This window comes from Pteropus medius, unplaced genomic scaffold (genome assembly GCF_902729225.1).
Source record: "Pteropus medius unplaced genomic scaffold, Ma_sr-lr_union100, whole genome shotgun sequence".
Taxonomy (NCBI): domain Eukaryota; kingdom Metazoa; phylum Chordata; class Mammalia; order Chiroptera; family Pteropodidae; genus Pteropus; species Pteropus medius.
Genome location: NW_024354502.1, coordinates 22,736,386 through 22,751,403, shown reverse-complemented (window position 1 = coordinate 22,751,403; position 15,018 = coordinate 22,736,386). Strand labels below are relative to the sequence as shown.

The 15,018-nt window shown below is 33.4% G+C and overlaps 1 protein-coding gene and 1 pseudogene across 4 annotated transcripts in view; both read right to left on the bottom strand.

Moving 5' to 3' along the window:
* Positions 1–15,018, bottom strand: part of STK3 (serine/threonine kinase 3) — a 275,022-nt gene that overhangs the window by 51,453 nt on the left and 208,551 nt on the right. The gene's annotated exons all lie outside the window — the stretch shown is intronic.
* Positions 439–557, bottom strand: LOC120595771 (uncharacterized; annotated as a pseudogene).

Sequence of the window (15,018 nt, the reverse complement as noted above, 5' to 3'; positions counted from 1 at the left end):
TTTGAAGAATAGGAAGCTTGGAAAGCATATACAATAACAAACATAATTATAAGGTTATCCATAATAAATTCACTGAATACTCTGAGGGAATAAATATTTATTTGCTTTAAAAACTCACTGAGTTTATTATCTCTGAATTAAGTTTAATTAGGGCAAAATGAGTGGAGTCAAATTTCCCAACAACATATATAGTTACCGAATTTTTTAAATTAAAAAATCATAATATGTGGTTTGACAATGAAATGGGAAGTGTGAAAACAGAACTGTCCAGGAAAACCCAAGCTGTGTGGTCACTCTAAACAGGCTACAAAGAGCTCAGAGCAGTTCTGTTGCAAGCCAGGGTTTTTTGTTTTTTTTTTTAGGTGAGGCAATCGGTGGTTGACCTCACAGACTGCAAGGACCTTGTCAGCTTACAATCCCTTATTTTTTATTTTTTTATGCCTACAGCACCTGGTCTTCCTAGGTGGTCTCCCATCCAAGTACTAACTATGGCTGACCCTGCTTAGTTTCCGAGATCAGATGGGATCGGGCTTGCTCAGAGTGGTATGGCCGTAAACTATTGTTGCACATCAGGTTTAAAAGGAACTATGTAAGGACGTTATCCAGAGCCCAACCCAGGAAAAATAATAGTGTGAAAATCAAATCTCCCATGCAGAATAAACTAGGCTCTTAGGGCATAACTGTGTATGTATGACAATTGATTTCCAATATACAAAAAACAGATTTTACTATCTTAGTATGTAAGATCCTGAAAAGTCCACTTATAAGTATTTTATTTCAGACTTCAAGTTATATCTATGCTGCTTTAAAAAATACTTTAAGAATATCTGAGAAATTTTAAAATTTAGAAATTTAAGTATTTAAGAATACTTTAAAATACTTTACATTATCTACTATTACAGTTTTCAAATTACTAAGTCAAAGATGTATTTTAGTCATTCTTCTATTGTAATCACCTATCTAACAGAATTGTGAAAAAACAGCTGTGGCTTGTATTCTGTGATGCCATTAATATGAAATGTCAAGATATGCAAATCCACAGAGGAAGAAAGTACATTAGTGTTTGCCTAGGATTGGGAGAAGAGGGATGCTGATGGAAAATAAGGAGTGACTGCTAATGGGTATAGGTTTCTTGGGGTTAATGAAAACATTCTAAAATAGACTGCATATACACTAAAAAAAAACTCTCAATGAACTGCACACTTTAAACTAGTGAATTGTATGGTATGTGAATTATAGCTCAATAAAATTGTTATAAAATTTATAAAATAGTTGTGGCTGATTATGTTTTATATTAATTAAAAACAAAACAATTTAGGAAAAAATACGCATAAGTGAGTTTAAAATAAATTTCTTCACAACTTAAGACTAAGAATTACTATCACAGTTGACAGAAATTAGAGTAAGCAAAATTACTGGCACACAGGAGTGAAGTCAGAAACATGGCAGGCGTCCCCAGATCTCTCCCATTGAAACAACAATAAGCTAAACATCTAAAGCTCAACAAAAAACACCCAACCTGCACACCAGCACGTCTGAGTGTGAGATCTGCGAAAAAGAGCTACCACAGGTAAAAAACAACAACAACAAAAAAACAATTAGATCAGCAGATTGAGTTTTTTAGCAAAGAGACAGAAACCCTTAAAAAGAACCAAACAGAACTTCTGGAGATCAAGAACACACCAGAACAGAGGAAGAATGAAATAGCAAGCCTGGGAAATAGAGTTAACCAAATGGAGGAAAGGATCAGTGATATTGAAGACAGATCTAGAAATAAATCAGAAGGAAGAAGAGAGAAACATGAAGAGTGAAAAATAATGAAAGAGAAATAAAAGAACTAGCTGAGACCATCCGGAAAGTAAACCTAAGAATAATGGGCATTCTTGAAAAGGAGGAAAAGGAGCAGGGATGAGAAAGCATTTTCAGAAAAATAGTTGATGAGAATTTCCTAAATCTAAGGAAGGAACTAGAGCTTGTAATTCAATAAGTCAACAGAACACCCAATTATCTCAACCCAAAAAGGCCTTCTCCAAGACACATTATAGTAAAATTATCAAAAAATCAATGACAAAGAAAGAATTCTCAGGGCAGCCAGAGAAAAGAAACAGTAACCTATAAAAGAAAACCCATTATATTATAGTCGAACTTCTCAGCACAAACCTTAAAGCCAGAAAAAAGTGGAGCCAAATATTCAAACTATTAAAATGAAAGGAACTACTAGCCAAGAATAATGTATCCAGCTAAGTTCTCATTTAGATATGAAGGAGAAATAAAGACCTTTCCTGACATACAAAAATTGAGGGAATTCTCCATTATGAGGCCTGCATTACAGGAAATACTGAAAGGGGTCAGCTCACCTAAAATAAATGACAAAAAAATATGTAACTATGAGTAAGGTGACTAGCAGGCAGATAGAAGCAGAGGAGTGCAATCCTTACTAAGAACAGGGCATTGTAAGGTTAAACAATAAGAGATTTGCTATTGCAAGATAGTAATGAATGTCCAGCATACATAGGGACAAACTGAGACAACAATAACAGAAAAGAGGAAGATGCAAAGATCTAAATTTGCAAAGGGGAATGGTGATAAGGTTTACACAAAAATTATATATATGTACATATACACATACATATATACTTATATACATATATATATACATATATAACTATTCTCTACATATTTGTAATGGTACCAAATGCCAAAGATTCAGAAATGAAGTATATAACATAAAACAAGAAGGACCAGAAAAATAATCTACAAAACCCAACCAAAAAAAACAAAAAAACAAAAAAAACACACAAAGACAAGGAAGCAATGGAAACATCAAGCTACCAGAAAGCAAAAGATAAAATGACTATAAGAAGAGATCATATTTCAATAATGTAAATGTAAATGGTCTGAACTCACCAATAAAAAGGCAGAGTTACAGAATGGATCAAAAAACAAAACCCAACCATATGCTGCCTCCAGGAGACACACCTCAGCTCTAAAGACAAATACTGACTCAAAGTGAAAGGGTGGAAAATGATATTTCAAGTAAATGGAATTCAGAGAAAAGCAGAAGTAGTGGTACTAATATCGGATGAAACAGACTTCAAAGTAAAAACGGTAAAGAAAGATACTGAAGGACACTTCATAATGATAAAGGGAATCATACACCAAGAAGTCATAACACTTATTAATATCTATGCTCCCAATTAGGGAGCCCCAAAATATATAAAGCAATTACTGACAGAACTAAAGGGAGAAACAGAGAAAAATACTATCGTAGTAGAGGACCTAAAATCCCCACTGTCAGATATGGACAGTTGATCCAAACAGCAAATAAGGAAATAACATCCTTAAGTGACACATTAGTCCAACTACATAATTGACATTTAGAGCCTTCCATCCCAAAACAGCTGCTTATATATTCTTCTCTAGTGCACATAGAACAGTCTCAAGGATTGACCACATACTGGGACACAGAGATAGCCTCAACAAATATAAGAGGATTGAAATCATACCAACCATATTCTCTGATCGCAATGCTTTGAAGCTGGAGATCAACTGTAAAAAGAAAGCAGGAAGAACCACAAATACATGGAGATTAAACAACATGCTACTGAAGAATAACTGGGTCAGGGAAGAAATAAAAAGAGAGATCAAGAGATACATACAAACGAATGATAGTGATAGTACAATATATCAAAACTTTAGCGACACGGCAAAAGCAGTAATAAGAGGAAAGTTGACATCATTATAAGCCTATTTCAAAAACCAAGAACAAGCCCAAATAAACAACCTAACACTTCATTTTAAAAAACTAGAAAAGGAAGAATAACTGAAGCCTAAAAACAGCAGAAGGAAAGAAATAATCAAAATTAGAGCAGAATGAAATGAAATTGAGAACAAAAAAAATAGGAAAAATAAATTCGACAAAGAGCTGGTTCTTTGAGAAGGGTAATAAAATTGACAAACCCCTGGCTAGACTCACTAAATAAAAAAAGAGAAAGGACACATATAAACAAAATCAGGGATGAAAGAGGGGAAATTATGACAGACACCGCAGAAATAAAAAGGATCATACAAGAATACTATGAAAAAGTATATAACACCAAATTTAATAACCTAGAAGAAATGGACCAGTACTTAGAAAGATACAACCTTCCTAAATGGAATCAAGAAGAACTGGAAAATCTAAATAGACTGATCAGCAGTATGGAAACTGAAACAATCATCAAAAACCTACCAACAAGTAAAAGTCTAGGACCACATGGCTTCACCAGTGAATTCTACCAAGCATTCAAAGAAGACTTAATTCCTATTCTCTTCAAACTCTTCCAAAAACTCGAAGAGAAGACAATAGTTCCCAACTCATTTTATGAGGCCAATATTACTCCGATACCAAAACCTGGTAAAGATAATACAAAAAAAGAAAAGTACAGACGAATATCTCTCATGAACACAGATGCAAAAATCCTAAAAAAGATACTAGTGAACCAAATACAACATCATATTAAAAAGATTATACACCAAGATCAAGTGAGCTTCATTCCAGAGGCACAGGGATGGTTCGACATATGCAAATTGATTAATGTGATACACCACATAAACAAATTAAAAATGAGAATTAAACAGATGCAGAAAAAGCTTTCAACATATCGATATCAACAGATGCAGAAAAAACTTTCAACAAGATACAGCATCCATTGATGATCAAAACACTTAACAAAATTGGTATAGAAGGAAAGGCCCTTAACATAATAAAGACCACCTATGACAAACCCTCAGCCAACACTGTTCTTAATGGTGAAAAACAAAAAACTTTCCCTCTAAGATCAGAAACAAAATTCAGTACTGCCACTGTTATTCAACATACCATTGGAGGTCCTAGCGAGTAGAATCAGGCAAGAGAAAGATATAAAAGGCAACCCAATAGGAAATGAAGAAGTCAAACTGTCACTATTTGTGGATGACATGATTCTCTATATAGAAAACCCTAAAGATGCCACAAGAACACTATTAGAAACAATAAGCAAGTACAGTAAAGTTTCTGGATACAAAATCAATGCTCAAAAATCCATAGCATTCCTATACTAATAACGAATTGTCAGAAAAAGAAGTGGAAAAAATAATTCCTTTTGCAATTACAACAAAAAGAATAAAATACCTAGGAATAAATCTAATGAAACATGTGAAGGACATATATAATGAAAACTATAATACCCTAATAAAAGAAATTGAAGAAGATGCAAAGGAATTGAAAGATATTCCATGTTCTTAGATTGGAAGAATCAATATAGTTAAAATGACCCTATTACTTAAAGCATTATAAAGATTTAATGCAATCTCCAATAAATCCTCTTGGCATTTTTTAAAGAAATAGAACAAGAAATCATCAGATTTTATGGAAGCACAAAAGACTCCAAATTGCCAAAGCCATCCAGAGAAAAAAGAACGAGGCTGGAGGCATGACTCTGCCCGACTTCAAATTATACTACAAAGTGACAGTAATCAAAAGCTCATGGTATTGGCAGCAAAACAGACACATGGACCAGTGGAACAGAATCGAGAGTCCAGAAGTAAACCCATGTTTCTATGGGCAAATAATTTTTGACCTAAGAGCCAAAAACATACAGTGGAGAAAGGAAAGCCTCTTCAATAAATGGGGCTGGGAAAACTGGAAAGCCACCTGCAAAAAAATGAAACTAGACTGTTGTCTATCACCACACACCAAAATTAACTCAAAATGAATTAAGGACCTGAAATAAGACTGAAACAATAAAATGCATAGAAGAAAACAGAGGAACTAAATTCAAGGAGCTTGGACTTAAAGAGGATTTAATGAATTTGACCTCAAAGGCAAGGGAAGTAAACATCATACTAAAAAGCTTCTGCACAGCAAAAGAAACCATCGACAAGGTAAAGAGACAACCATCTGAATGGGAAAGTATATTTGCAAGCAATGCCTCAGATAAGGGCCTAATATCTAAAACATACAAAGAACTCATATGACTCAGTAACAACAAAAAACAAATGATCCAATCAAAAAATGGGCAGAGGATCTGAACAGACACTTCTCCCATTTGTAGGACATACAAATGGCCAACGAATATTTGAAAACATGCTCAACATCACTAGCTATTAGGGAACTGCAAATCAAAACCACAATGAGATACCATCTAACACCTGTTAGAATAGCTATAATCAATAAGACCAGTAATAAGAAATGTTGCAGAGGATGTGGAGAAAAAGGAATCCTCATACACTGCTGGTGGGACTACAAAATGATACAGCCACTATGGAAACAATATGGAGGTTCCTCAAAAAACTAAGAATTAATGTACCATATGATCCAGCAATCCCTCTACTGGGTATTTATCCCAAAGACTTGAAAACTCATATCTGAAAAGGTATTTGCACACCGATGTTCATAGCAGCATTATTCACAGTGGCCAGGACATGGAAGCAACCAAAATGTCCTACGATAGGTGACTGGCTACAGAAGCTGTGGTACATATATACAATGGAATATTACTCAGCCATAAGAAGAGATGAAATACTGTCATTTGTGACAACATGAATGATAAGATAATCATGCTAAGCGAAATATGGCTTGAAATAAGCCAGACAGAAAAAGTTGAAAACCACATGATATCACTTATATGGGGCGGGGGGGTACAAACCTAAAAGCAACAAACAAACAAGACAAACAGAGACTCATGGACATGGACAACAGACCAGAGGCAAGGGCGCAGGGGGTGAGAGGGAAGTAGGTGGGGTGAAAGGGGTCAAATATGTGGTGAAAGAAAGAAATCTACCTATGGGTGGTGAACATACAATGCAATATATGCATGCCTTACTGTTGAATTATTGTATACCTGAAACTTACTGGATTTCGTGAACCAATATCACCAAAAAAAATAAAATTAACGGTACACATATTCTAAAAAGCTTTCTAATAAATGTTCTAACCACATGGTCTTGATCTCTTTTAAAATGCAAAAGAATTAGGAAAGTTCAAATTAAAAACTAATGATGTTTTCTTACATGCTTTATAAAATGAGTAAACAAAAGCTCAGGTAAACTGATCTAAAAAAATTAAAAGCTTTCCAAAACCCATCCCAAATGTGCTGAATCAAGTCTCTTCCTAATAAGCTATCTTAGACTTTTTTCAATTTAAGAAGTTTGCTTAATGATCTAACCTGATGAAAAAGAACTTGGAGAAAGAAATAATAGGAACAAAAATACCTTTCCTTTTCTTCTCTTGGACTAAATATGTTTACATAGGATTCAATATCAATTTCTTGGGCATTCTCTAAGTTTTCCCTAAGCACTCCTAAGGCTGACACAGCAACAAAAATTTTATTTTACTTTTAAGCCTTTTAAAAGTAACACATGTAATTTATGTCACAATTTCAAATATAAGTAGGTGTGTGTACATGTGTGTGTGTAAAGTGTATATTCATTTAAAAATCTAGAGTCATAGCATTTAAAATATTTAGGCTGTTTTACCTAAGCTATCCTGTGAACCTTGTGTTCACTTAGATAACTACCATGCAGATTTTATTAATAGGTTGATAAATTTAATAAAAACGTCTTAACAGAATTATTATGGAGAATTACTCTGACATACTTAAAGTTTTGATTTGAAAGAATCTTACATAATAATTAAACAGCTCTTTCAGCAACAAGGGCATAAAATAAATGATCTCATAAACCTAAGCTTTGAGTTTATCATAGATACACTTTCAAATTTTAAGCTGACCATAAATTAAAGTGCATACTAGAGAATAAAACAAACAGAATGAGAAGTACTGCGACTGCAAATAGTCTTTTAACAAGACTGTAAGTAAATCTAAAGTTCATCAATATTAAATAATTCATCTACATATAAAATTACTCAGTATTCCATATCCTATCAAAAATTCTATTTTCTACTCAATAGAAGTTACTTACAGAAGTTACTCAATAATAAAAATGTATTTGGAAATTAAAATTTTTCTAACAGTTGCTAAGATTTTATTTGAAATATATCTATTGTTCACTGACATTTATTCAAATCACTTCTTATTTAATGAAAACAAGTTCTCTACTTTAAAATTTTATAGGGTTCAATATCAAGGTATTTTAATTTGGCAACCAAGAATAAATTCAAAAGAAAGGTTTAAAAAAAGAAAAGCACTAGGCATTAAAATGAATTCTGTTAATATTTGTGGTCCAGGTTATAAACAAATATAAAATATTAGATCAGAAACTGTCAATAATGAATTTCTATAATAGAGAAAGGATTACTAGGGATATTTTCTTATGCTGCTATTAAGTATTATTTAAGTATTATTAATCCAGAGGCACACTACAAATATGCAAATCCTATTTTTTCCTATGTCAGAAGACAGTTATATATGCTATTTTTCTCCTTCCAATTTCCTAATCATTTTTGCAAATAATTTTTTTTACCAGGCCAAACAGCCCATGGTCACTACTCCCACCTGCAGACTTTCCTTCTTTTTTCAGCCCCTGTATTACATCTGGGGATTTGGTTCTAACTGTAAATAAATCCTTACTAATTCAAAGATTATTCATAGATGCTCTCAATATTATGAACTAGTACCCTTTTAGCTGTTAACAATTTATTTTTTAAATTTTAAATTAATTAATTTATTTTTAATTATTTAATGTCACCACATATTCGACCCCTTTTACCCCATTTATTTCCCCACTTCCTCCAATAATTTATAAAAGATCATTAAATCCAGTTTTTTCAGCCAGAATTCATATTTGGACAAACAAGAAAACACCAAGCAGACTGAAAGTAAATATATCAAATTTATAATTCTTTTTACAAACAATTAATTCTTTGTTAAGTTTAACAAAGTCGTTGGCAGTTGAGGGTAGGGGAAATGCTGTTTGCTTTAAATTTCAAGCATCTGATTTGACAAGGTGGCAAATCAGCTGACTGTGTTAGACCCTAAAGTATAACAGCTACGCAACAGATAATATAGGATACCCTTATTCTGAGTAAGGTGAGAAGAGCAGATCATAATACAGGGATGTTTTTCAAGTGGTTCCCTTGAATGAGTTAATTTCTAAAGGAAGGTGAAAAGGCACACAGGGTACTTAAAATACGCTGAAAAAATGAACATAAAAAAACTAAAAAGAAAGTTTAATTGTCGGTATGTTATTCTAGAAAAAATAATTAAAATTAGACCAGTATATTTTAATTTACATTTAAATCAAGTAATCCCAAGTAATTCTCAAAAGTGTGACTAAACCATGTTCTAACCTCAATGTTAACCTTATTAATATTTTCTTATGTTCTGGAAATACTAATTAAATAAATAATGTTAAAAAAATGAATAAACTTTAGTAAGATAACTGCTTATTCACGTGTTATTTGAATCTACTCAAATACAATATCTAATAAATTAATATTTACATGTCTCACAACTTTTAAAATATAATGATGTAAGGTACTTAATTTAAAAAATACAAAATAAATATAACATTTCGTAATTATTTTTGTTTAGTAGAGATGTAAAAAAATTAAATAAAATTTCTTTCTATTCTAAAGGAAAGCTAATTGATGCTACACTAAACACAAAAAGCTAATATATTAAGTACATTAATATAAAATTGAGTAAAAGTGTGAACTCGTACATTTCTTGAATGCCTTCTCTTATATCATTATCATTTCTTTAAAAAATTTATAGCTTTCTATTATTTTATAATAGCTTTCTATTATTTTAATTCAGGGAAATATTTAGGTCAGGGAAATAATAACTTTCTATTATTTTAATTCAGAGAAATATTGTACATTAATACAATTAATACAATCCACCCAATCCTGCAATCTATTATCAATCTGAACACAGAACACAGAACCTAAATAGAAAAGTTCAAGTGTTTTAAAAGTACTTGCCCTGCCATTAGAAGCTGCTTTTATTATCTGATACTTATTTTAAATATCAATATAAAAAAGGTTTTCTCTAAATTATAAAATAAAGGTTGACTTTAGAGGAATATTCATTTAATTCAGAGATTATACATTAATTTTTTACAGCTAAGCTAACATATATGATACTGTTTTAAATGTCTTAATTATGAAACAGAAACTGGAATGAAAAATCCCATATGTCTCATATTTTAAAATAGCCTTTAGCTTTTAAAATGGATGTGATTTTTTTTTTTTACCTTTCAGAATAATGACTATAAATGGAGATGATGGTGTTAGCTTGAATTTTTCTAGGCTCCTTTACATGGATTCTGTTTATTTTCACACTTAAACCTTCAGGCTTAACTTTTACATGGGTAACCAACAAATTATAAAATAATTACCTTAGAGATACAAAATGAGTATAACTTTTGAAGTCTCACAGAATTCTGGATTGTACAAACCAGAGATAAATACATAAATATGGTCCACATGTGGGCAGTACCCACTTAACATTTTATTAGTATGAAGCTAAAAGTTTCATAGCAAAAACTTGATTAAAGTAGACTTGACCTTATTATCTCATTTAAATTCCTCTCGGAGAAACTTAAAACTAAATCTTCAAGTAAATGATTTGTAAGAATTATCAGTTTGGTTCACTTGATTTATGGTTTTGTGTACCTGATGCCACCAGAAATTCTGTAATCTGAGATAGTATGAATTCTAAATGTTGGTCAAACATTGCTATTCAGTCAAAAAAAACTTCAATCAAAATTTTGCATTTTCACTTTCATGTTATTTTTGAGCCTACTGATTCTACTATAATCAGATTTTTCAGATCAGTGGGTTTGGTCAATTTATCTATAGGTGAAATAATTAAACGTTCTTATGTTCATTCCTATCAGTTGTCTGGGGCTTCTCCAGGGCAGCAACTTGATAAAATTACAAGTGCATAGCATGTAGCAAGGACATAAAAATGTTCACTGGATAAACAATGAAGGAACTAAATTATTTCTGGAGCTAAAAACATGAAATGCTCTAAAATGTATTATCAAGTCAGAAGTATTTATTCTTAAAAAAGACTACTGAGTGAAGAGTTTTTGGTTGCCCCTGAATTGAAGAGAAAGATTCACAGCAAAGACGAAAATGAGGCACGAGCACCCCCTACCTTAAAGAGAGCCACCAACCAAATGGAGCCAAACTGCTGCCCCTCATTTTACTAAGAGGCTGCAGAAGGAGCCTCACAACTCCCAAAACATCACTCTAGCCTCATAAGAAGATGAATCAGGGAAAGCGTGAATCTCGAGCAGTGAGCTATAGTGTTTGTTAAGTGAGCTTCCTCACTCAAGCCAAGTTGGGAAGCACCAAGATATTCCATCACAGACACTGTGGGTCCTTGAAAGAAAGGGAGACCAGCATCTCACTCCCAGATGACTGATACTAAACAGGGATCTGCCTTTGTGCTGCCACTGGAATAGAATTCAGTCTGACAAATATGTTCTTACGTGACTTGACATCTGTCCCTGGAAGTGTGTTGGAGTTGGGGGAAAACATTTTTCTGAAGATGGGAGGCTTGCTGGAGTGATCTGCACCAGCTAACCTAATAGGGCCACAGAAATAATATACCTGGGAAGGAAAGAATAGGGAGTACCTCTCACACTCCCCCCACCTACCCATTCATCCCCTGAGACCCTAGAAATAGAATATCATTGATTCCCATGGCCCCATGTGAGGGAACACAGAGATTAGAGAAAGAAGCAAAGGCTGCTGGTCAAGTGCACCCATACCCCACCTAGAGAAGGGCTGAAACTGGTAGAATAGAAAGAAGATAAGGTGATCATTTTTGAAGTGCGAAAGGGAGCCAGGGTAAGTCTAACATTCCAAGAAAATCACACATAAATCACGTCAGTTGAGACATTCTACAGCAGTTAAAATCAGATTATGCCAGAGTAGGACACGTCATCTGACCAGGTTCAGATGATGATCCCTGTCTCTTTTGTCCCTTCTCTAACCTACCCAGCCCCATTCCTTCAAGAGGTAGACTCTGGAGAGGAGAAAGCACGCCAACTGTCTTCAACCACTTAGGTAGCCTGCCCTGAGAGGAAGGGTAGCGAATAATCAGGTGAGATTTAAATCAAATTTGAGATTATAATTTTAAACTAGTCAGATTTACTAAACATAAGTGACCAGAAAGTTGTAGCATTTATCCAAAGGCATAGTTAAGAGACAGAAAAGAGAAGTTAGAGAGTACATGGTGCCAGGTAGATTTTGAGAAAAAGCTACTTCAGGTTTATCCCTCATGAGTTGTAACTGTTTAAAAACTGCTTACACACTTACGTATACTCCCTGATACCAGGATGCATCCTCATAGAGCTGATAACAAAAAACTTGTAGCTGAAACTATTCTTTGAAGGCTCCCCACACCCCCACAAAAGCAGCAAAATGTTACCAACGGCACATTCTCAAGGGTCAGCTGTTACTTGTCTGCTTAAGCTTGGTTGAACTTAAATCCATAGCTAGATAAAGCCAGTCTCCTCTGCTCACTGCTCCTTTATTACCCACCTTAAATTTGGGATTCCCTAGAAATCCATTTTGGATAACCCTCTCTGCTTATTTCAAGGCTCTTTCTGAGTGATCTCATGTACTCTTTTTAAGCCAAATATCACCAAATCCATAGCTTCATCTTGTATTTTCAACTACCTAGTAGATTTACATGTCCTATTGACATTATAAACTTAATACATCCACAACAGAATTCATCAGCTCACTCTCCACACCCAAACTCCAAAACTTGTCCTTCCCTCCTTTCCTATTCTGTATGTCATTCAATGGCAACATCATCAATCTAATTCTCTAAATCAGAAAACAACTTCTTTACCTTAAGCTCCTATACACAACCGGTTATCATATGCAGATGATTATAAATGATCTAATCTAAACTAAATGATTTCTTAAATGTAGCCTCTCTTCTCTAATATCTCTGCCTTATCTACTTCAACAATTTCAACAGTCTTCAATGCAGTCCTCCTAGTCTCCCATCTATCCAATTCCTGTCTATGCTTTACCCTGACACTAAAAACTCAACTTGGTAAGAGTTACTTTTCTGATAAAAATTCTGCACTAGCTATTCACCGCCCACTGGATTAAGGCTAAATACATGCCAGAAGCCTCCACTTGGTAGTAAAGGCCTTTCCAACCTAGGTCATTCCTCCATCCTAACCAATATTACTCTGTGAACATACTATCTCTTTTCGGACGTGTTTTCTGGCCCAGGTGAAGTGTGCAGAAAAGCTTTCTGCGTCACTGGCTAAGCCATTTCATTTTGGACCCCGAACCTCTGCCCACACAATCTCTGAACTCCTACTTTATTCTAATGATCTTTAGCTTTGCTTCTACACAGGTTTGGTTATGTGTTATAATCTACCTATGTCCTCTTTTTCTTCATTAATGGCTTTATCTTATGACTCAAGCTAACTGTTAAGTTGCAAAATCAAATTTCCTAGGTTCATATTTTGGCTCTGCCACCAAGAGGCTATGTGACTTTTATCCTCAAACTTACTTGTAAAAAAAAAAAAAGGGGGTGGGATAACAATATGATCATCAAAGGACTGTTGTCAAGAGAGTGCTTTGAAATGTACTCAGCACACAGTAAGCTCTCAATATGTATAAGCTATTATATTTACTAATACTTTATTAATCAGAAGCAAAAAAAGAAAAAAGAAAAAAATCTGAATAGTAAAATTATACCTGCAGACAAAACTGTACACATATCACCTTGAACCTAAAGAACTGGTTAGGTGGAAAAACAATTTCAGATGCTGAAGTTTTAAACTTCATGCAGCTTCCTATCACAAGTCACAGCAAAATGTGGCATAGTACTCAAATGAATGAAAGCTTGATAGTTTTAATGTGGAGTGGAGAGAAAAAAAAGTATAAATGACTATAAACAAAAAGGAAATTCTTACAGGTAGGAGAAGAGCAATTAATGCAAAACACAAAAAGAAACTCACAGGTTGACTAAGTTCTGGAAAATGCCTTTAAAAGACAACAAAAAAGGTGAATTTCTAGCATATCTAAAAAGCTGCTGTTAAATGACAACTACTAGACTGCTAAGGGCTGCATAATAACAATAATTTCCTTAACTCAGTTATTTAATGAATGTTTTCCTAGAAGACTATAATTCTATAACAAAAGAAAATGAAAAAATAATTTGTTTGCAGACATTAGTCATAACTTGCTTATTTCTGCAAATCAAGGGGAGACTTATCTGTATCTTGTTTCTATTGTGCCTTACGTGATATGCTAAAGGAAAGTTAATGTTCATAATCAAGGCAAGAATGATAAAATGTTGAAAATCAAAAGTAAGGCCATTTCAGGAATTTTATACCATCATTGAAGTTCTAATGAGTTAAAGACAGCAAATTTCTTTTCATCAAAGAATATAATCACTAAAACGACTATCTGTTTTAGATCTTCATTAGCAATGATAATGCACAACTGTCTACTCATTTAATATGATTAGTTAGTAAAAAAAAGTATGGTTGGTTATTAGCTTTTTACATATTTATATACTTGCATCCTTGGCTATTATGTAGCTTTGTTTGTAGTCTCATATTAAGCTACACAATTAAAAACTAAACTGAAGGACTGCAGGTTACAATTTGATACTCTAATCCAGGTTACTGAGTCTTTTGTAAGAAACCTTAGTAATTAACAACAGCTTTAATTATAATAGTATAGTACATATCACATTACTCAATTCATAAAGAAAATAGTTCATTTGCTAAGAATTATGAACATATATCTTCAAAATAAATAAAATTAAGATATGTTTTCCAAAATTCTTTTATTTGCTAGTATACGATAGCTTGATACTCTCTTTCACTTGTCTCCTTAAGATGTGTCTATATTTCTGGGAAGATATTACTGCTATTGACAAACAAAATTACAAAACAACACTAGTTTGGTTTTGAATCAAGACAACTAGGTTTTGGATTTAAAAAAAGCTGTTATTTACTGGAAAGTCTTCCAATCCAAAGAACCCAACCTAATGAAATTTTTATTTTAATGAGTGAGAGGTACTATGGGAAAAGGTTGCCAAC